The 22,701-nt window shown below is 48.0% G+C and overlaps 2 long non-coding RNA genes across 2 annotated transcripts; both read left to right on the top strand.

Annotated features, from left to right (window-relative positions):
• Nucleotides 1-9,505: 9,505 nt before the first annotated feature.
• On the top strand, nt 9,506-10,451 carry LOC137143458 (uncharacterized). Its single transcript, XR_010917164.1, has 2 exons — nt 9,506-9,629; nt 10,160-10,451. It is a non-coding gene; the product is annotated as an uncharacterized lncRNA (long non-coding RNA).
• Nucleotides 10,452-14,639: 4,188 nt separating this feature from the next.
• On the top strand, nt 14,640-21,738 carry LOC137143459 (uncharacterized). Its single transcript, XR_010917165.1, has 5 exons — nt 14,640-14,754; nt 15,872-15,938; nt 19,275-19,496; nt 20,677-20,831; nt 21,512-21,738. It is a non-coding gene; the product is annotated as an uncharacterized lncRNA (long non-coding RNA).
• Nucleotides 21,739-22,701: the final 963 nt, after the last annotated feature.

The following is a 22,701-nucleotide window of genomic DNA, read 5'->3' as shown; positions in this document are numbered from 1 at the left end:
ACTCCAGTCCGGCCGAGACGAGGAGGGGGGCTAGATTATTTATACCCCGCCCAGAGAAACTTCTGGAAAGTTGGAAAAGTTGCATCGTTCATGGGCGGCTCCGAGCTCCTTAAAAAAAAAAAAGCAAAGCAGCACGTCGGAGTCTCCCCCGCTGGCAGACTGTCCCCTCCAACGCTGGGAGCTGCTGCAGGGTCCTACTGCTTGGCGGGTTGCAGGCTGCCTGCAGAGTCCTGTGCTGGAGGGGCCATGAAACCTTTCACGTGCATCATCGCGGCCAGGTCTTCACAGACCAGACACGTGCCGGGCTAGCCTGAGCATCTGAGTGGCTCCGGCTTTAACGTGGCTGGCCTGGCCCCCCCAGGTGAGGAAGGGCTGTTCTCCACAGCACAGACCACCTCAGGCCCAGAGCCGCGAAGGTATTTAGGCACCTCACTCCCCTTGATTTCTGTAGGTGTCGGGCACCTGGATACCTTTGAGGATTTGGGCCTGAGTGACTTACTCAAAATTAGCCACCTTGTCCGTGGGGCGCAGGGGGCGGGAATGCAGGTTTTCCTAGTTTTGAGTTTTGTAAGTTAGCCATTGGACCATCCTGCCACACCTCAGCCCGCTACAGGATACAGAGGTGGTGCCGTGCACCCCGCAGCTTACAAACCACAGCCCTGAGCCTTCAAACAAGTAAGCATGTGCATAATTTTACTCACAAGAGCAGCCCCATAGATCATAATAGGGCTACTCACCTGCATAATGTTACACACGTGCTCAAGTGTTTGCAGGCTCAGGGTTTATATACCGCCAAAACAATACAGTCTATTATTGGTATAATCCCACTGAAGGCAATGGCGTTACAAGAGGGATGCATTTGGCTACGGGTTACCAGAAACCATGTAGCACGGCCTAGTAAATATAGTATCTTCAGCGAAACAACTAAATACAGGCTACTGTTGTCTGAGCAGGACTATTTAGCTGGATCTGACATTCAGAGTCTGTTGCTGATTTCAAGATGTTTGATTCTATCAATGGCCCTGCCGTCCACGTGTGTGTCTGACGCAGAGCATTACTTTTAAATATTGTCACAGGGCTGCTCATTCGATGTCACAGAACGTGCATTGTCGTCAAATCCGTGCTGAAGGTCTAAGGGACCATCTACGGTAGAACTACCTAGGCTAGGTCTGATGGCGCTAGTGCACTAAGAATAGAAGTGCAGCCATGACTGTCTGGGCTAGCCACCCCAACTACCAGCCGATCTGAAACCTACGTAAGTACTCAGGGCAGCTAGACCATCCCACCATCGCAACTTTTAGCACTCTGGCGTGCTCAGAGCTAGTGCGAGTATGTCTGTGGGAGCTGGCAATTACACCGTCAGCTCCAGTGTAAATGTACCCTAAGATGGGCAGAATTCTTTTGTATAGCTAAGTTTTTCTGCAGCACAATGGTCTGAGAAAACTTTGGCAAACTTCTACATACTTTGAAGCATGCTTGGTGTGGATTCATAGAGGAAGAAGTTTTGTTTTAATTTCAAGCTGTCAGCTCTGCTGGTTAATTCACCTTAGTGTGGGATCAAGGTAGAAAACATCCTGGGCCTTATTTTCATATACCTTAACATCACAAGGCCCCTCTACACTGCCAGAGCTGTGTAAAAGAAGTCTGGTTTTAGTTCCTCTTTCCCTTCTAAGCACCATTTTATTTCATTGTTCATTCCCTCTAATATGTCTCTTTTGCCGCTACAATTGCTTTGGCTCCCTAGGTAGTCAGGTATCTTAATGAATGCCTGTTGTTGTGGTAGAAAATAGCATGAAGTTATAGGGTAGGACCTGAGACTTTAGTGTTCTGGCTTTGAATGCACTGAACTTTCAGTTGCTGTTCACATCAGCTGTGCAATGTAGCCACGCCAGTCAGCAGAAAGAAAATGGCCTGAGAACAGTTCATACCGGATGCTCCCAACAAAGCCTATCAACAACTGAGCCAGAAAAACCACATCTTGATGCCCATCTGCTCTCCTGACCTTTGCTGGCAAGATAAAGGGGAAAATGACAAATTATTGGTTTCACTCCTTCACATGGGCATCCACCCTCACCTCATTCAGATCTCTGGAAAACTCCTGCCACTGAAACTGACTTCCCCATTTTACAGCAAACATTCTTGTAAATTTCATTACATTTAAAAATGTCACAAGAAATCAGTGATGCAATTATCACTTAACTCTACTTCTTCAGGAGCAGCTATCCCCCCCCCCCCCCCCCCATGGTATCTCCCCTTCATTTAGTAGTCTCTAAACTGCCAGTGACTTTGTCCTGTTATGTCTTTTAGCCAACCTCAGGGCACGATCTTCCAACCCTGATTGAAGTCTTTGTCTCCTTTGTTATTAGCTGTCTCTATGGTTCCTAACACAATGGGACCCTCATTGCTGACTGGGTTTCCTAGCTGCTACCATAATATGGATGATAATAATAACCTCAGTGGAATTATTCCTGTGAGTGAAAACAAACCATATGGGTGAAGGTTTGCCAAGATGAGGCCCATAGCTTTAAAGCACATTGGTGCAGGAGGTCAGTTTTCCATGTGCTGTGTCCACCTAATAATAAAAATAAATGCTAGAGAAAGTCTGTATCTTTCTGCCCCTAACAAACAGATCTGGATACAATGCAAATAGATAATGTATAAAGCCTCAACTGATTTGAGGTTTTGAGATCTCTTATATAATAAAATGTTTTGTCACCTAAAATGACCTGGCTACCTACAGCTGAAATAACAAAAGTAAATACATGTTTCTATTAGTCTTAGTGCTGTCAGTATGGTTACCAGCAACATTTAATAACAGTTATTGCAGATAACACATAGGTAATGACTGTTTGTTCCATTTGTCCTGTTTTTTTGTTTCTGGCTGAGAGAAAAATAGGCTCGTTTATTAGTTCACAATAACCTTTACTATGCTGAGTTGAGCCAGGTGTAATTCGCACAAAACCTGTCGTATGGAAATTGTGCCAAAGGTGCATTATCTGACACAAAACATGAAAGCATTTCAGCAGCCTAAAAAAGCAGTTTCTGACTTTGTGGGATTTTTTCAATGGGATAAAAGATTATCGTGTAGGGAAAAAGGAGTCTGAGTGCACCAGATTTCCAGGTCTTGACCTTCCTGGCATTTGTAATCCAGAGTTTAATCTAAATTGAGGCCTGATGCTGCAACCTTTACTCATGCTAGTCATCCTTGCTCAGGCACTTGTCCCCCTACTAAAATCCTGTTGTGAGAGGCTGAGCATCTTCATCTCCCACTGGCAGTCACAGGAATTTAATATATGGAAGATGACAGTGCTCTGTACCTCTTGGGAAACACTGAGCACCTTAAAGAACTGGCCGCAGCCTCGTTAGTCATGATGACACTGAATGGATTATCACTAATTAAAGGTGCTACTGGAATAGTACTGAATAACTCCACTGATCAAAGGTGCTACGTGAAGAGGTTTGCAACTGCGGCAGGGCACCAGATTCAGTTACTGAAAATATGCACAAAAGTGGAATACTCAGTGTGCAGCAGAACTCTGGCAAAGTTGGTAGTCTGAGATGCTATTGTGTCATGACCAAGGGGAGAGTGGAAGTCAGACCCCGTTCACCTGACTCATGAATAGTTCGACTGAGCAGGATTTGTCCCTGTTTTGGGTCGTGTAGGCTGTTTGGGTACTAGCTACCCTGGCATTACACACAAGCTTTTTTCTCTTTGTGTATTGTATTAGCATATTATCTTAAGATCCAATTTTGCTTTCATTCACACCATTGCTTCATATCTGAAGCAACTCCCTTGTTCTCAGTGGAGTTACTCTGGATTCACAGCAGTGTAACAGATCAGAATGTGAGCCACAATCCCTTGTTTTTATCATACACATTCTTTGCTACTTTTTAATTTTCATCCTTTGCAGTAGCATCTTCCGTGGGGGGAAAAGTAAGACATTGACTAGAGATGCAATCGTCAGGCTGAACACAGCGCAAGGGAAATGCACCTCATTCTAGTACAAAGTAGGCAAAAGGTAACTAAAGGCAACCAGACTATTTGCCTATTGGTGAAACCAGAGGCAGGCCCTTTAAATCTCCAAGATGCACTTCAGCAATCAGGGTTCTTTGCCAAACCCAGAATCTGCAACTGCTCTGCCTTTCCCTGCCTCTCTGTAATTATGTCCCATAAAAGACATTGCTCTAGCTAAAATGAAATCAAATCTAAACCTTTTAATTTACATGCCTTTTTATGTTCAGCCTTCCACCACTGAATGCCGTTTACATGGCTATGAACCTTTAACATTTAAAATGATCTTAACTCAGTAGAAGTAATTTTTGGCTGAATAAAAATAATTCTTTATCTTTGATCAGTGATCTCTGAAAATATAGACCACTCAGTGCAGAGATTTTTAGAGTTCCTGGATGATCTTCAGTTTTTGAAAGTATATTTCCTCCTATTCATATTCTAACTAAATGCCATATAGCAATAATGTATCCTACCCAATAAAACAGTTGTGTGTATGTAGTTGTGAGCAAAACCAGTTGTAATAAATTGACCATGCTTTAAAATTTTAAGTCCTATAAAACGAACAAACTACATTGACGTGGCTGCACCAGATTGGACTCATCTTTTTAAAATCTTTGCTGCATATTGGCCAGTGCAAAAGTGTCTGGAATCAGTGCGACATGTACCGTGTATAACATTTCTTTAAGTAATCTTAGAGTGGAATTCCAACTCTGCACTTTCTCTAGAATGCTCTCAACTCCCCTCCCCCATAGTGCCACGTTGGACTGTCTGCATCACGCAAAGGGATGGGAGGGGGCGAGCAGAGAGATTGGAGCTGCCTTCTTCCCTCTTCGTTGCTCCACCTAATTACACAGCTTCAGCTGCCAAAAGACATTTCTACTTCTGGAGAGCTAACCCTCCCCCTTCCCCCTGCTCCCCCCCCCCCCCCATAACACAATGCTGCATGCACGGTACAACTTGTATTTCTTTTACCAGAGCTATTTGAAATACGCCTATTTCCCCCTGAAAACTTGCCGGGGACAGAGATTCCTGGCTTCAGGGAAGGATGTGATGACTCCAAGGAAATATAACATACATTCAAAACACAGTTAAATAAGGGTCTGATCCTGCTCGCAGCCAAGTCAGTGTGAGTTTTGCTATTGATTTCAATGGGATGAGGGCTGGGCTTCAGATACTTATTAGATTGTAAACTGTTTGAGGCAGGGTCTGGCACAATGGTGTCCTGGTCCATGACTGGGGATCCTAGACGCTAGCACAATACAAATAATAAATAATGCTGAGTTCTTTCTTGTAAACATCACTGCTAACTAGAGACGGGACCTAATTCAAACCTCAGATCCAGCCCCCTCAGCCCCATATTTTGTAGCTGGATCCCTGGATCCCTGGACCCAGACTTCACGACTCAGGTCTGCAGCGGGACCAGCTTTTGGGGAAGTTTGCATTGATTCTGACTCCACATCTGAACCTGGCAGTTCGCCATTCCTTATGTGAGCAGGCTTTGGTCCCTTAGACATAGGGGAAATACTTCTAGTTAGCTGCAGTCCTCTCTGGGGTGAGGGCAGCATGCCGCGTGTCAGTGTGGGGAGGGAAAAGTTTGCCCAAAGACACCACTGTTCACCCTTTATTCTTAATGAAAGTGCCATGGGCTCTTTAAAGTCCTGGCAGATCCCCAGGTCTCCTCTAAGTGATGCTAAACTATAAGGCATTCAGTTTATCTGCTTGGAAGGACGTCAGCCCAGATGGCCTGTATTCCCCCCTCACCCCCCACTATTTAGGAAATAAAATATTGCCCAGGAGCCAACTCTGGCTTGCAAGAATAGTGCAGGATCATGCCAGGTCCTGAGTATCTCCTGCGATGTGCTGAGCACCCTCCGCTCCCATTGATTTGCATGGAGCTTGAGGGCACACGGTAGATTGCAGGACTGGGCCCATGTGTCACACCGCTGGGGAGGCGTTACGGGCAATTAACAGCACAGCTCAGAACTGGGGGAGTGAAGCAGAACTGCACATGAATTAAGCTGTCATTCCTGATGACAGAAATTAAAGAGCTCAGAGCCCATGACTATCCCCTCCCGTTCAGTCTCACTTCTGTCCCGTACAGAAATCACCAACGTTTGCATGAAATCTTATAGACAGTCTCTTCCCCTGGGAGGCATGCAGCTGTCCCAGCAACCGCTTGAAATGTAGCTAACACCGAATTGCAAAGTCCACACAACTTCCTCCCGTCCCCAGGAATGGCATCTCCAGCCTGCCCTGTAGTCCGGATGTGTTAGGGATTTTGCCTGCATTCCAGCCTGTTCTGTGCGCCTCTCCCCAACCCAATCAGCTGTGTCTGGTGCCAATACGTCAATGGACAGGGCTGGGGGGAAAAGCAGGAATAAGAACGAGGCAGACACAGCGGTGGAGGAAGTGGCCCCCAGGTTACGACCCAGGCACCGCTCTGAGCAGTAATCCAGACACTCTGGCCAACTTTCTGGTTGTCTCTGACCCTATAACGCTTTGAAGTCAAAGGGAGTCCTGTTCCGCACACGGCGTGCGCTAATGCAGCCGACCTAGCGTGTAATCCATTTATGCTTCACCTTGCACGGTAGGCCAAATAGATCCGCACGGCCCAGGTGACGCAGAGCTGATTGTGCTAATTATAGGAGTCATTACCCCTCCCATACCAGATCTCTTTTTGATGGCATGGACCTTCAAACACATAGCACTGCTGTCTAACACATATATCTTATGGCTCTGCTAGTGCTACTGCAAGTCAGTAGGAAGCAAGGTGGCTAAGCTCAAAACTCCCATATAACCAGAGCGCAGATGCAAGGATGACGAGAAGGGGCATGGTTGGCAAGGGACCACTGTGACTTTTTGCTTTTCTTTTTTCAGAAGTGGCCAATCCAGAGTAGGCGGGTCCAGTTGACCCGTGCATATTGTGTCCCTGATCGGCAAGGGTTAACAATGTGTTACAGCTCTGAGTTGTGGGATGTAACCCTTAACTCGCAGGCCTATGCATTTAGCTCTGGAGGTCCCCGGTTCAATTCCCAGTCACCACCAAGCTAGTGGTTGGCATTCCTGCCCTAGAGGCACTAATCCAGAGGAGGCTGGGTAGTGCCTGGCCTTGATGCCCACCTTAAGGGTGGCTGATCCGAAGACAGCATAGGCAGAGCGTGCACCAGAGAGGCCAGACTCTCTGTCGGGTTTGTCCACTCGCTTTCAGGTGTCACCAGCCCCGTAAGGACAGGCACCGAGCTATAAGTGTGGGAAGAGCTATGCACATGAGATGAGGTTAGGATGGACGTGGCTGTGCTGACACCTGTATTAAGCCTCTGAGTGGGCCCAGAAGTTTCCAGTCTGGGCAGGGCATTCCTGCAGTGACTAGCAGGCACTGGGTCTTTTCTCCTCATTCCTGGGTGCTCCCTCAGCGTGGCAGACTTTGCGGGTTACTGCTGTGAATTTAGTACTGGGGAAAGGTTCTGCATGGCCTCTCTCTCCTGCAGACTTAGCTCCTCCACTTAGCCACCGGGCAGGTACAGTCTGGGCAGTGGACGTGCAAGATTCCCACCCCAATGCCCAGCTAACGTAACTCAGCTCTGCCTGGCACATCTGGAGGTGCATAGTTCTCGTTTTCCTTGGCCCTCTGCGAAGGCTGCCAGCTGGAGTGACCGGAGTCATGTCTGCGGAGATCTGCCCTGAGAGCCCATTCTACAGAGGGGATCTGCTAGGTGTCATCAGAACAGCTTTGTAGTCACTGATGACTGGGGCTGCATTAGAATCACTGACATTTTCCCCATTGTTATCTGTATTATGGTAGTGCCTAGAGGCCACTGCTGAGATCAGGGCCCCATTGTGCTAGGTGCTGTACAGACATACAGAGACAGCTCCTGCCCTGAAGAATTTGCAATCTCAACAGGCAAGCCAGATTCAGGCTCTCCTGTCCCAACAGTAACAATGAACTCTGCTGTCTCCTGTAACAATAATGGGCCAAATGCATCTCTGCCGTAACTGATGTTAATGGAAACATCAAAATGTATATACTATATTTGTTCCAAATACGTAGATTTTTGTGAAGCCCCAGGGTAGATATATACACAGTGCAATGGAAAGAGAATACAATAATGTAACTCAGTGGGGATGTCTCCACTGCTGCTATGAGATGTAATTCTCAGCTCGGGTGGATGTCCATGCACTAGGTCTGATTGAACTAGCGTGATAAAAAGAGCAGCGTGACCACAGTATCATGGGCAGTGTCTCAGTCTACCCGCCGGCGTACATACCTGGGGCCTCAGATAGGATAGTACACAGATGGCTAGCTCGTGCTGCCATGCCTGCTTCATGACCACACCGTTATTTTTAGCATGCTAGCTAGATCAGAGCTAGTGCATGTATGTCTGTACGAGCTGGGAATCACGCCTCCCCATGGCATGGTAGATGTACACTAAGAGACATGCCTTTTTTTGGACGTCCCAGCGATGGAGATTGTTCTCCCCTGCATAGCACTAGACACATTTGACTGTTCCAGAGATGAAGTGCATTGAGAAAACATCACAGAACATTAAGTACTGTCTTTCCAGAGCTTTGATTTCCACAAGTCCACGGTTTACACACTAGCCATCAGCTTGCTCCCAGCACCCCTGAGCAGTTTTTTGACGAGGAGAGGATTTCAGAACCCAAACCTGGATTCTGTTCAGAACTTTCCAGCTGGCTTGTCTTCCTCCCAATGGGCTGACATAACCCAGATCCAGACATCCTGAACTCTAGGGGGTTCCGGATCTGGATCCACATTTTGCAGCGGGAACCCATGTCTACTGTTTACACAGAAACACGGGAAGAGAAGCTGTGAAGAACTCAGCTCCTCTTCCCCCTGCGATAGCAAACATGAGGCCTTCTACTTGATCCTCATTGATAATCTCTGCTTAAAGTGCCAGAGAAACATCAACAAATCCCTGCCAATGTGTCCGGGGTTGCGCAGGGAAATTCCTCCAGTGCTTTCAAATGAAAATAATTTCAGTGGTGAGGCCTAGTCCCCTGATCAAATTGCAGGTTGGGTAACTGCATCTGCTCAAATTCCCTCTGTACTTCCAAATGAATATGCTTGGCTTTGTCACTTCCTGACCTAACCCCTTGCATGGTGTTACCACCCACCTGCTAAACAGCTGGTGCATTTCACCTTGCTGGTGGCTGCATTTCAGTACTGGGTGAAGTGATGCCTGTGAACAATCTGTCCATCGGTTTGTAAAGTGGGATTAAAAACTCTTCTTTAGTTATAAGGTGTGGTCACAGGAGCATGGATGGGCATAGGGAGACAGGTTACCCACAGAAGACACTGTCATGTCATAGGACAACATACTGTCAGGCCCTGGGTTTCCAGAAGCTGCCTCCATAGGGGGTCCTGGAAGCCATCACACTCCTCTTCTCCACCTGGCAGTTCGCAGACAGCAGCTGGGACTGATATCCATGAAGCCCAAGGTCACAAGCCCTGCCTCTGTGCTCTGATTGGGAGAGCTCCAAGGCTCCTGGTTGGATTGCAGCCCCTATTTAAGCCAGGAAGTCAGTCTCTTGTGGATTGCTGCTTGGTGTTTATCTGTTCCTGCCATCTGATCCTGACCGTCTGCTGTCCTGATTGTTGGTAACTGACTCTTAATCCATGCTCTCTGGTTTGTCCCTTGATTCTGCTCTCCTGGTGTTCCAACCTGGCCTGATTCCTGGTAATTGGCTCCTGGCCTCTCAGCCTGGGCTAACCCTTAGACCACGCTGCCCATGCCCTAGCCCTGACACGTGCTGATGTCGTATAGGGTACTATGCTTCTAAGGGCTGAGCTTTTCAGACAGACTCTGGGTGGAGTGCTGTGACGCTCTTGCTGTTATGCACAGCCAATTGGAACTGGACACAGAATAAAGCAGCTTTCTTGCAAAGTAATGTAAGATATTTCATTTTTTGCATTTTTCCCTTATGCTGGGCATTGTCGTGGCTTGTGTTGGCTTCCACAGTGTGGATTTTGCTGGATTCTGAATTTGTGCTTTGCCTAGCGGAACATATGCGAGAAGTGTGATGGGCAGAGTGCTATGATCCATTGCATTTCTTTGAATCCCCACATAAACCTGTCTAGGGGGGCAATGTCTCTCAAATTACTGAGTGTGCTGTTTCCTCTGTTGGCAGCGACATTATCAAGACACTGACCTGCAGGCTGTCTCCTGAGATTCTGCCCTGATTCTGCGAGTCAACTTTTTTCTTTTTTTAAAAGAGAATTGCTGTTGTTCATCTGGCACATTTGTATTACCTTTGCTTTCATGACAGCTTGGTGGCATTTCCTTTCCTTCCAGATATTGACCAATGTGGGCTTCAACCAAGATCTCATATCGGATTGGGATTCTGTTAAGGGGTTGAGATCTAAACGTGCACCTTGATCTAAATTTTGCAAATGTCCCCTTCTTTTGTAGCAGTCTGAACTGACAGCTGAGTGCTGATCATCCTTGAACAATAGGGTGTTTGAAATCCAGAGCCAAACTTTGCAACGGGGGCTCATCTCCTTTCCTATTAAATTAAGCCATGCTCTGCAAAGCAGCTTCCTAGCACACCTGGGAGAGTTGACTGTAGTCCCCCATCCTTCCACCAGGCATCCTATACGGCACACACGCCCAACACCCCAGCTGGAGCGCTGTCCCCAGCCACAGCCCCATCTGACTCCATTGTCAGACTAACATCCCCAAATCAGTGCCTTCCTGGGTAAACTGTGCTGGTCCAGGTAAGGGGAGCTACTGAAGCTCTGGAATCCTACAGACAGCTGAGCAGGGAGTCAGCACAGCCTCAGGAGTTGTGTTGCAGGCAGGGGACCCAGTCATAGGGAGTGAGCTGGAAGGACCCACCCAAAGGTAGGGTCGTGTGGCTATAATAAATCAGCTTGAATGTGTGGCTGTTAGAGGACAGGCAATCAGAATACCTGGGCTCTATTCCCCCTGCATGGCTTGGTACCTGACTTTGGATAAGTCATGTAGCCTGTCTGTGCCTCTGTTTCCCCACCTGTAGTAGCTCACCACAGTTACTTAATGCATTACTGCCTATAAAGAGCTCAACATGCTGATGGATGTGCAGAGTGTGACTGAGGAAATTGTGTGTTGGAAGCAGTTGCCAGTCCCCTGTGATTTCATTTCTTCATTCTCCCGTGTGCAGTAAAAGAACCCCCAAAATAGGCATGGCCCCTTTCTTCAACTTGCCGCTGCAGGAAAAGAAACTCCTTAAATGATTATAGAGCCTCTCCTTCCTCCTGTGACCCATGCCTCCAACTGGGGAAGAGCCTCTGGCCCTGCGTGCTGAGAGAAACCCAACACCAGCCAATAGTGGCCTTCCAGCTCAGGCATTCTCAGAGCAGCAAGCCTTGAGTGATCGTTGTGCATACACGTCCCTGTGTGAATTACTGAACGGTCTGTTCCAGAGGGGTGGCCATGTTAGTCTGTATACAGCAAAAACAACGAGAGTTCTGTGGCACTTTAAAGACTAACACATTTAATTTCAGCAGGCATAAGCTTTCGTGGGCTTCAGCTCACTTCCTCAGATGCAGTTGGTAGAGAAATGCTGGTCCCCTCATTTTATAGAAGGGGAACAGACACACAAAGACCTAAGTGCCTTGTCCAAGGTCACACAGGTAGCTACCAGCTGCATCTGAGGAAGTGGGCTGAAGCCCACGAAAGCTTATGCCTGCTGAAATTAAATTTGTTAGTCTTTAAAGTGCTACAGGACGCTCGTTGTTTGAACTGTCTGTGTCGTCCCGCCAGCCAGCAAGGCCCAGGTGTGGCAAATGGAAGTGATGCTGCCTTGTCAAGTGTCTTGCTAACTGTCATTGACAGAAAGGGGATATCTTGACAGGATACAATCCCTGACCAGGCCGGGGGCGGGGGCAGAACCCCTGCTAACATTTAAGCAGCACTAAATAGGGGGTTGGGTTTTGATTAGGTAAAGTGAGGGAAATCTCGACGGGGACCAAAAAGCCGCCTGGGAGGGTAGATTGGCATTTCCTGTCTCTAGTCGCACTTCACTGCAGTGGATTTGTATAATAGCTTGCATTTATAGAGCCTCTCTTCTCCCCGAGTGCCCCGTGGAACAGTTCAGGGCAGGAAGTGAAGAACAACTTTCTAACTGGCTGACACTTCAAGAAAGGGATGCAGAAGGCAATTGCTAAAACTGGAGTTTGGCAAGGACCTAGGGACTAACACTCCTACTCTTGCACGGCTTTTCACTGAGATCTTTAACTTCAGTCCCCTATCCAAAGGACGGGGCTTTCAGCAATGCTAATCCCCCCTCTCCGTCCTGGCCCATGCTGGAGCACTGGTTCGGTACTGCTTGCGAGAGAAGGATGCCAGGGCGGGAAGCGTGCTGCTCTGGTGATGGCTGGAAAGAAAGAATAGACTGCTATAATGCTGTTATCTAATCACAATTGTCATGGCAACTCCAGGAAAATCTACTCTCCCATCTTTGGCTGACAATGAAAATGGTGGGAGGGGGGAGAATATTATTTTACTCACCCATTTAAAAAAGAAAAAAAGGCTTATCCTGAGCAAGCAGCATTATTATAAAAACACTTTTTGATCACTAATGCCAACCGTGCAGCAGCTAAGCTAGCTGTGGATCCAAAGCAATACCTACGGAATGGTATCTTTCCTTTCCCTTCAGTGAGAACTGGATGAGGGCTGATTGCAATACAGGGTGTTTGTGATAATTTGGAAGGCATCTTTCTCTTTTTCTTTGGAGTGAGAGGCTGCTTTTCTCTCTGAGTAACCAAGAGGTGAGTGTTCAACAGCCGGATCATAGTATGGAAGAAGAGTGAGGGGTTGAATCCATCCCTCTGTCAGTGCAGGACCGTTCTCCAGTGTTCTGTCCAGTTTTAAATTACTCCAGTGCAGGGGCGCCCATTCCTTGCTTTGAGAGACTAGTTCTCACACCTTACTGTTAGGAGCTACCTACCCTGAACACGTCTACCACACATTAGTCTGGTATCTAATCACCTCAGACCAAAGAGCCTTTCCAGAGTGATGGCTCCCATTTAAAGGACAATGATTGACTGACATTTTCAAGAGTGACTGGTGATATTTTGGGGTGCCTCCATTTTTGGATGCCCCGTGTGAGGCATGTTGAATGGGCTGGATTTTTCAGAAGGTGGATGACCCTTTAAGGTGTCTTAGGCTGGGTACCCAATAAATGAGAGGAAGGATGGTCCAGTGGTTAAGGCTCTAACCTGAGACTCAGTCCCTGCTCTGCCACAGACTTCCTGTGTGACCTTGGACGAGGCACTTAGATCTTTGTGTGTCTCTGTTCCCCTTCTATAAAATGCAGGGACTAGCATTTCTCTATCTCACAGAGGAGTTGTGAGGGTAGCAACATTAAAGATCCTATGGTAGCAAGAGCTATATAAGTACCTAAGATAAATAAAATTACTAGTCCTCTTTGACAACGTAGGCTCTTGGTTTTTCTGGTTGTTGTCAGATACAGGACAGAGGTAACCCTGCAGACCAATGGCTAAGAATGACTCTATCTCAAAGACAGAGCTCTTTAAAAAACATTTTTTTTCTACGTGTTTTTATTTCGCAAAAATTGTCTCAAACTAATCAACATATATATATATTTTGGCTGTTTCTCACTTGTATTTATGCACTGAAGTCTGCTCTAGTCTCACACATGTTGTGTGTCCCCTTGCCCTTGGCAGCAATTCAATGAGAGCAATAAGAAACTCCAGTTCCCACCACCCATGGATGTACTGCAGATATTTGAGCAGGAGAAGAGTTAGAAATGGTATTGGCAGCCCTGAGGCCTCATCTGTTCCATTTTTATGTGGTCAGCAAGAAAAATACTCAAGTGAATACAGCAGGGAATAGGGCTTTATCTTACCCTGTTTTAAAGGAACTGGGAATAAGGAATCACTGTCTCAATTCCCCACGTGGCCATTCACCAGTGGAGTTAGCCTCCTACTTCTGTTTATCTGACAGGACTAGAAAATCTTGCATCCGCATCTCTGAATGTCTTGAAACTTCATGTCACTGTTTGTGTCTTCATGGTGTATCAAGGTGTGATGTTTTGTCATGTATTGATCTAACATCAGCATGCTGCGATGCCCAAAATAAACGTGGGACTCTAAATGTCTTGTAAACTTAGGCGTCATCTGTGAAAATCGGGACTATATCCTGTAAAATGTGGGAACGGCTGGTGGTGACTTGATCAGGGGGCATATGATGAACTGGAAGTCATAGTATATGCAGAAAATTATGACTTAATTGGCATTACGGAGACTTGGAGCAGACCCCGTGTGTGTGTGTGTGTGTGTGTGTGTGTGATACAGTTAACAGCATGAAAACATCCCTCTTTCACAACATCCCTGCTTCATTCAGTGCACACAATCAACCTGCTGGGGGGATAAATCAGACTGAGTAGTGAAGGAGGCTGTTGTCTGTAGGACCCCTGTTTAATATGTGAAGTGAGTGAGGCAGGGGCCTGCAGGAAGAGGAAAGGCTGGTCTCATGGTTATGGCAGCTGTATGCTGCCAGGGGAACTGGATTCTGCCACTGCTTCTGCCAAAGAGTTCCTCTGTGATGTTGGGAAAGTCACTTAAATGAGACTTTTCCCAGGGGTCGCTAACTGTGTCTTCCTCATTTTCTAGGTGCCCAGTTTAAGGTCCTGGGGTCTGAATTGCAGAAGTGCGGAGCTCTGATAGTTGCCATTGAAGTCAGAGGGAGCTGTGATTTGAACACAAAAAGTGTTTTATAGTGGTAAGGTCTCTGAAAAACTCAGGTCCTGCGGGCATCCCAAATTGGGTGCCTAAAACTAATAGAAACTTTTTACCTTCATCGCTTTGGGCTTCAGCTTCCCCTCCGAGAATAACAGCACCCGCTCATCTCATGGGATGGTTGTGAAAATAAATTCATTTGCATCTGAAGCACTCAGATGCAATGTGCACCCCAGAAAAATCCAACAGGGAATTAATAATTCTGTCTTCAGAGCAGGGTTTGAGTAGCATGCAGTGAATAAGGCCTGGGCCCACATTGACCAATGAGGGGAAAACAAAATATGGCATAGCTTCTTTAACTGAATACCATCTGTCCTGTGCACTGAATGAGGCAGGGTCCTGGGGAAGAAATAGTACCTGATCATGTGTAACGAGGAGGCGTGGCCTCACTCAGAGGTTTCCGCCGAAGGGCTGAGGCACGCCACCTGGTGGGCAAAGCTGGGTGCGTCACGCCACACCCACTGGAAGTGGAGGGGTGGGACAGGAAGGGGAGATATAAAAGCCAGGTCCTGCAGCTCACTCAGGTGAGAGCTGCTAGAGGAGAAGGATGTTTCTCATCTGCTGCTGGAGTGGGAAGCCGGAGTGGACTCTCGCTGCACCGAGGACTGGCCTGACTGACCGGCACAGACCGACAACACAGATGCCATGCTGGGACTACCAGTGGCTGTTTACCCCAGGAGATGGACACTGACCCCTGGACTCAGCTACACCCCGAGGGGAGGGGAGGAAGAAGACCAGAGGCAGCTGACTACAAGCTGGCTGCATTACTGCCCGCACTTGAGTCAGCGTGCTTCGGTTGGGACCCTGCTGACTCATTGGCAAAGCATTCCTCCATGGTTAGGGCCCTAGGCTAGGTCCTGGTGGAATAGGGTGTGGCTGGGTCCCCCTACCCCTCTGCTGTCCCCCCTTGTGGTGAGAGCCTCCCCCAGCTAGGCCAGGAGGTCTGTGTTTTGGTGCTCAACCCTGCCTGAGTGCCTAGACTGCTTTGGGGCTGCCTGGTCGCAGGCCAGATCCCTGACTGTCTGTTGCCCTGCCTTGCCCGAGTCCTGGGAGCACAGACTGCTGCTAATTTCTCCCCTTCCCCACTTTTGTCTCTTGAGATCACCCCACCATTTGAACTATGAGGAGGCGTGGATGCTGAGGGATGACCCCACACCATTACATCAGGTAATGCAGATGCACAAAGGGGCTGAATTTAAGTTGCACAGGTAACCTCAGTTCTGGCATTTCCTAAGTTTGGGGTACTTGACTTTGCAGTCCTGTGAATGTTCTTGTTAAAGATAGGGGGTGGGGGTGTTCTGTTTCTCTCTATCTTCTGCTATCTGCGTTTCAGAATACTGTTTCTGACCACAAGAAACGTGGTAAAAGCAGCATTTTCTTTTGCTCTTAGCAATATATTATCCACGTCTTGCCCTCTTTTTTTAATATCCACAAAATAACCAAAGCCACGTGCAGTATTTAGCCAAAGCTAAATCTTCCTTCCTGTTTGAAATGAGGAGAAAATTGCAGGACTCCGTAGCGAGTGTATATTATATAGCTCCTAATATACACATACACCCAGGCAAGGTTTCTAGCAGTCGGCTGAGATGGATTTCTGGAAAATTCAAGGAGTTTTCATGATGCAACACTGGCGAATTCTTGCAGAGCAACATCTGCTAAAGCAGTCCAGCTGTTCGTATCATACACAGATGTTAAAGGGCAACTTCCCCAAACTTTATTCTTTCAAGGCTCATTTCCATGCCGGTAAAGCTCTGGCTTTTGTGGCCTTCCTCATATTACAAGGTCACATTCATGAGTCAGTTAGAGCTACATTGATTTTTAAAGTTTTCTGTTCTGCTGGGTTAATAACTCGAGAGGACAAATTGCTCCCCACAATATCTAGGTTTGAGTTTTCTACCACTGTCAATTCCCCTTTGAGAAATAGCTAAGTTCCTGTTCTTGTTTAACTGCAAGAAAGGAAAAGCATTTAGAGCTGCAAATGTTTTTTGTTTGCTTCATCCCAGCAAACTCCCCCGACTGTTGGAATAAAGCAAATATTGTTGGAACAGAATCCTCTGTATGGCTGAGTGAATCTTGACATTTTATGGAAGTGGTAGTGAGTCCTTGAGGGATTTGAATGCATTATAGGGATATCTGGAGCGCGCTATGCTTCCCACTTAAAGTGGGACATCTTTGGGACCTCCAGGGACCACTCATCTGCTGTTTTGTACAGGACCAAACACGCTGTTGCCATTCTGGAAATAGAGATGGAGATTATCTGGGGCATTATTCTATGTGGAAGAGAACAAACTCAGTCTGAACATGCCCCAGGGGCATAGGAGAGGGGTGTGCTGCCCCTCGTCCATCCTCTACCACTTTGTGTGACCTGCCAGAAGCCCCTCTGTTGATGCACCCTGGGGATCAGGCTCCGTGGGGGATGATGGGTTGTGGAGCTGGGAACAAGCTGCTCTCCATAGTTACCACCTCTGGCTGGTCCTACGGAAGTCCTATCTGAGGTTAATGCAGCAGTTCTCCTGAGGGGTCCTGTCATGAGGTGCACCACTCACCACCAGACTAGCGCCTCCTCCTGGTACTCTGGGGATTAGCTCGAGGATGACACCCCTCCACCGCCCCCATCCGCAGCTTGTTCACTGTTACTCTGTCTGCCTGCAGCTCCTCTTGCAGCCTCAGGAACCCCAGCATCTGCTTCGTGGCTTAGCCCTCTGGCCTTGTCATCTGTCTTTCCCCTTTCCAGGGGAGGATTAGATCCTTAATGGTCCTAGGCAGTCCTCTCACTCATTGCCTTGGTGCCACTCGTCCTGTGGCTGGTAGGGGAACCTGGGCCCATCCTCTTCTTGGGGTTCCAGCCCAGGGATCTTAAGCTCAACCATCTGGGCTTGCTCTCTCTCTGGCCATGCTGCTGTATTCCTGGGCTGCTTCCTACCATTGGTTCCCCTCTTCTTCCTGGGCCTACCAGCTCCCAAAGCCTTCTCCCTTTTCCCAGGGAGTGAGTGCAACCTCTACCTACTCTCCTTCTCCTGGGATTGTCTGCCTTTTCGCAGCAGCCTCTTCTCCTTTCTGCTCCTGGGCTTTCTAGGCCCTGTCTCTTCCTGCCTAACTGAGCCTCCTTAATCAGCTGCCTAATGGGTTAATTGGCCCATCTGGCCTGCATTAAACCCGGCAGGATGAGTGTGGGGTAGTCACCCATCACATGTCCCCTTTGCTGCTGCAGCTGTGGTGGTAGCATGGCTCAAGAACTACTCTGCCATGGATGAGGGAAGGCAAGGCATAGTGGGTGCCCTGCATGGGGCTGTCCCCCCGCCATCCCCTGCCTCGCTCTAGGCACCTCCAAGTGCCCTCTGGCCTAGGGGATGTCTGCCATGACCAGCCCTTCTGTCCTCTGCCAGTGTCTGGGGAGGGGATGCATTAGCCCACTGTTTGTCCTAAGAGCAGGTGCGTGGAGAAGGTAGGAGGGGTGCAGCCTGATCCCACAAGGGGGGCTCTTCAAAGGGCCCCCGATCCTCTCCCTGCAATGTCAGTGCACGAAACTGGCATGATGATGATGACGAACACGTTGCCCTCTTCTAGCGCCTTCTATCAAAAAGCCTAACCCAAAGATATAGTTTTCTCCCTCCACCTTTGAATGGCTCAGAATGCAAGGAGCTGACAGTATTCATGTCTAGAAATACACCTCTGGGCTACGACCCTGACTGTAGCTTCCTATCGGCAGTGCACATGGCTGTAATCCAGAGGGGGTGAGCGGCTGTCTAACTGCAGCTCCATAGCTTGCACTGTCCTCTGGAGGAAGGAATTCTCTCTGGCTTTTATGCCTGACCGCTCAACAGAACTAGCTAACCAGAGTTTTATAGCACTTTGGTGTCAGCTGGTGTAAATGGGCACAGATTTACACCTGCTGAAGATCTGGCCCATGGTATATTGGGCTCTTCACTCGCAGACCTCTTACTTTATAAACGTGGGGAAGGATCATTATCCCTTTTAATAGATGGAGAAACTGAGGCACAGAGCTGTTAAGTGACTTGCCCAGTGACTAAGGTTACGAGTCAGTCATGGATTCCATGATTTTTTTACATGACCTCCGTGATTTCAGCCCCAGGCAGCAGGGCTGGGTTGTTTGTGATTTACTGTTTGTTGTCCTTGTCCTGTCCATGACTTGTGCAAAAAATACCCAAGCCAAATCTTAGCCGTACTGATGTCCATATGCCAAGTCCATGGCAGACCCAGAAATACAACCCCAATGCTGTGCCTCCAAGTGTATGTCTAAACCGCAACTGGAGGTGTGACTGCGCAGTGACCCAGGCCTTGGCTAGTCTATGTCTGCTGTGGAGAGAGACAGAGGCAAACCAATACAAGATCACCTTAAATATTCAACTTTATAAAGGAAAAACCCAGCCTTTTGGCAGGAATGATAACATCAGTAACAGGATAATACATAAAGGCACATCAAAATACTTGCTTAGGACAATAAGAAATGATGATTTTCAACACATTGTGTCACCCCAACAGGGAATCAACTCCTCCTCCCAGGCTGCAAAGTCTAACTTCACTTCTGCCGTCCCACCTCCACCTCTCTCTGGCTTGTGCTGCTCCTGTGCTTTGACGTGGCGATGACTGCACCTCTTTCCAGCCTGTGAATTACAGTTCCTCTTCCAGAGGCCCACATCCGTTCCCCCAGCTGCCCAAACAGCATGCCTGCTGTCTGCATCCCAAGAGCCAACCTCACCAGTTGTAAGCTCTGTGCCCCTTGTATGTAGCCTTTCGTGGTCCAGCTTCCTCTATCAGTTTCCTCTGGCCAAACCCCTTTTCACCCCAGCACAGTCTCTTTTCACCTCTTCCTCTAACCACTTTCCTTCTGCCCCCTGTGGGTGGATTCCGAGACCTCTCCCCAGCTGCCCTCTTGTTGGCTGTTGCTCCCCCCAGGACAGCATTTGATGCTGCTGCTTCAGGTGCCAGCTGGTAGCAGGTGCTAGAGCCAAGATTATTACATTTGCGGGTGCTGCAGATGTGTCTGGCTAGCTCGAATTAGGATAGCAGTGAAGTTGCAGTAGCCAAGCTCCCGTGACACTTCTGATTGCCGTGTAAACACACCTTGGGTCTCAGCTGCATTCGACAACACTGCTTCCCTTCTCTGACAATGGTGCTGGGTGACTGACCAAAAGCACCCCGGTGTTCACACCCTACATGCTGCTGTACTGATCTTTGCAAAATGTGCCTTGTGAGGCATCACTTGAAAACCAATAATAGTCAATATTCTTGTGTAATGTCTGAAATGTGTATTAAGAGTTTTCAGCATAAGATGAAGACAGGTCTAACAAGGGGGCAAACCTGTTTTCTTAAAGATAGATAGATGCCTCCAGTTGGGTGTCTTCAAAGTTGAGGGGCAATCACTGGCCAAGTGGCCATTCTTTGACAAGGAAGGGAGCGGGGATGGAACAATCGATCTGCATTTTAGCAAACAGCATGGAGCCTCTCTCACAGCTGAACGGAACTTTATCTAGGGGTAACTCTCGGGGGAAAATGCATTTCAAAGGGTGAATGGGTTATAAAAGTGAGTTGCAAAACCACCCCAATTCATGTCTCGTTCACCTAAGAAGGCAGAGGAATCAGCCCTGTGACTTTGGGGGGACAGCCTGACCTGAGAATTTTGGTCAGCCATGTTGCTGGGAACCTGTGGTAAGGATTTTACCTTGAAGCAAGTCTAGCTTAAGTTTTTAGCTACTAAGAAGCACTTTCTCTTTATTTTTCTTGTAACTGTTTCTGACTTTAAAAATAAAAAAAGGTTATTTGAACTACAAAGGGGTTTTAAGTGAGTACACGTGTAAAGATATTAATCCAGTGTTATGTGGAAGCTGAGCTGCTTGGTAACTCTTGTTAAAGTAGCGAATGGTTAAATATTGACTCTTTACAGGGACTTTCAATATCTGAATGGGCCAGAACACATGCTTTTGGGAAATGTCAGGCCTGGGAGCATTGGGGTCACCAGAACGTGATTGGAGTGGTTCTGACAGGCGGCGGGTGTCTGAGTTGCTGGACCAGGGCTGCAGTTACTCCCTCCCTCTTTGGGTATGACCTACATGCCAGTAGGCTGTTTGTGAATGGCCCTGGTTGGGAGCTACCACAGCAAAGCCCTGTGAGGCACCCAAGGTTGTGGGGCAAGTGGTGAGACAACCCCTCACTGGTCTGGATTGCACCCCAGAATGTGACAGTGGTAAATAGAGGCTCCTCTGGGGGGATGAAACCTGTAATAAAAGGGAGGTGGGGAGGGGAGAACAACTTGATGGATAATCCTGAAGCAGGCCTAGGGTTGGGGGGTGGAGCTGCTGCTCTGGGTACAGTGATCAGCAGTCTGCTAGCTGCACGTAGTCTGAGGGATAGCCATCATAGCAAAGGCTGGCGTGCACTCAGCTGTCCTTCTCTGCAAAATGACCCATCAGCTTGTCCTCTCTCTGACCTGTGATATGCAGGGGGAAGGTCTTTTCTATTTCCTTAGATTTGTCCCCTTTCAATGGTCAAAGCAAGAAGCAGACCTGCTGGCCCACTCACACTCCCAGCTGTGCAGGGAGCCCCCCCAGTGGGGAACGTTGAATGAGGGAAAGAAGAAAGCCACATTGCAGAAATCTTTGTGGAGGGACCCCACAAAGCATAAAGCTGGCACTCATACAGCAATCTGATCCAGTTTTTAAAGCTTCATTGATATTGATTCTCTAATCCGGAGTGCTGATTGGCTCCCATCCATCCCACAGGCTACAGGATGGGAATGCTGGCTGGACTGGTTGATTGATTAGCCCCCTGCCTGCTGCTGTAACCCGCATGAGGTCTTTGGGCCCCCCTGCAGTGGCTAATCATGTAAGAAGTTGAGTTGACTACAATGGCCTACTAAAGGCAGGCCTCCTTTATCTGCAGTGTGTGAGGCTTGTGCTTTTAGTGCTGAAGGTCTGGGTTCAAATCCCACTGTTGGCCCAGCCTAGATTGCTGCACTAACTTTGATGCCAGTGTTTGCAGTCTGTTACACCAATAGTGGGACTTTGTTGGTGATTGCAGTGCTGCCTGACAGAATTACTCCTGTCCCTAACCTCCAATTCCCAATTTCCCTCTATGGACAGTGGAGAAAATGTGGATTTCAGAGCCATGTCAGGCACACTGAAGGAATGATACCGGTTGTCAAACAATAGCTAAAAAGGTTGCATAGGGCTTAGCAAACTAACTTAGAGCTGGTTCGCATTTACTGCGCAATTCGGAGGCAGTCGATGGGAGTTACGCAGAGTTTGCATAACTGACATCGACTGCTCTGCTTCCCTTCTGCGCGCTGTTCTCACTGCGCTGAGCCGACGGCTGAGCCGGCTCAGTGCTACGCTACTTGAGGGGGTGGACTTACTCAGTCGACTTCCTGATCGATTGAGCAGGTCTCACTGACCGCTCAATTGATCAAGAAAGATCGATCTGGCGGCGGCGATTTTGCCGCTGTCAGTCTGAACATAGCCTTAGTGAATGTCATGCGGGGCAGTCCATGTCTGGACAAGACCACAGCTCCTCACCTGCTGCACAACTGAGGAATCTGCCTACCACTGTTGGCTGTGGGTACAAAAGCCAGACTTCAAGAGTTTGAGAGAGCAATAAATTGCACTGCACACCCAGCCATGAGCGTATGGAACTGAAAGTTTTATAGCCTTCATTCTGAGGGGGAGCAGCTTCCCCTTTTCTTTGCTACAACAAGGCTCAGTGGTTGAGGCTCAGACTTTCTCCTACTGTTACCCAGGATTTTCAGATCCTAAAGCAGGGGTAACTTAACTGTTTCACTCCAGGTGGGATCAGGAATAAATCAATGGGAACACAGCGCCTCCAACTGATGAAGATCAATTCAAGCAAGCGTGCTCTTATTTACAACTACTATTTATTAGATTTAAGCACCCACAGACATAAACAATAGTTTTAG

Source organism: Emydura macquarii, unplaced genomic scaffold, assembly GCF_026122565.2.
Source record: "Emydura macquarii macquarii isolate MOO-44397 ecotype Brisbane River unplaced genomic scaffold, CSIRO-AGI_Emac_v2 contig_3328, whole genome shotgun sequence".
Lineage (NCBI taxonomy): Eukaryota > Metazoa > Chordata > Testudines > Chelidae > Emydura > Emydura macquarii.
Note: the sequence above shows the minus strand (reverse complement) of the source record. Positions and strands in the feature narration are given on the sequence as shown.